Source organism: Otolemur garnettii, unplaced genomic scaffold (genome assembly GCF_000181295.1).
Source record: "Otolemur garnettii isolate 467f Iridium unplaced genomic scaffold, OtoGar3 scaffold00141, whole genome shotgun sequence".
NCBI lineage: Eukaryota > Metazoa > Chordata > Mammalia > Primates > Galagidae > Otolemur > Otolemur garnettii.
This window is the reverse complement of record NW_003852536.1, coordinates 654,215-655,257: the sequence shown is the minus strand read 5'-3', so window position 1 is coordinate 655,257 and position 1,043 is coordinate 654,215.

Here is a 1,043-nt window from a genome sequence, read left to right as displayed (position 1 = left end):
AAAAAAAAAAAAAAGTCTTGCCTTGATGTTGAAGACTGTTGACTGATCACTCTTGCTCAGGTGTGAGCTCCTGAAAGGTACCATTGGTGTTGGAGTATCTTATTCATCTTTGAGGTCTCAGTGGTAGCCCTGGAGCTCTCTAAGTGTCTGTGGCCCCACTGACCTGGTCTTGTCTCTTCGTCTCCTGATACACCCTCCACATCGCCTCAGAGAATTCTTTCTAAAATGATAATTTAATTGTGTCACTCTGCCTAAATCTCCTCAGTGGCTTGCTATCATTTTTAATGAAAATCTGAGCTATTAGCATAGTAATTAAGGCACTTCACCACATTCTCCCCACATCACAGATGACCCCCCCATCCCCTCTGCATTCTGGCCACATGGACTGACAACTCCACAAACCTGCCCCTCCACAGGTCAGGGCACTTGCCCAGGCTGTGCCCCTTCCTAGGAGACGCTCTTCATTCTTTTCCTAGTAAATTCCTACCCATCCTTTACAGTCCACTGAAATGCCACCAACTCCTAGAGCCTTCCCATCTCCTCACATAGCCAAGGTCAGTCTCCCCACTGTCCTCTCTTAGTACTATGAGCGCTGTTATTCCACATATCACACTGAATAATTATCATTTTAAAGCTTCACTCCCCCTCTAGTCCTTGAGATCTCTGAAAACAAGTACAATCCCTCTTCATATCCTTCTTTTTTTCCCTTTCTGCCTACCTGCAAATGGTTTGACGAGTAAATGAAGAGCATTGATAATAATGCCCAAAGCTCAAACAAGGATCAAACAACAGCTAAAGTGGCTGTGTTGGTGGACACACAGGAGCAGCTCTGTAGGCACCTGAAGTGTTGACTGAGGCTAGTTTGCAAGCAGTGTAGATACAATCTCTTGTCGCTGGTGCTGCGACATTATAGGGAAAGGAGAAATGGGAGGCCCGAGAAACTTCCCCTTTCTGCTGGAGATAGCTGTCTATTCTGTGTTAGGACATCACATAGCAATCTTGTCTGAGCCTCCGTCTTTTTTTTTTTTTTTTTTTTTTTTTTT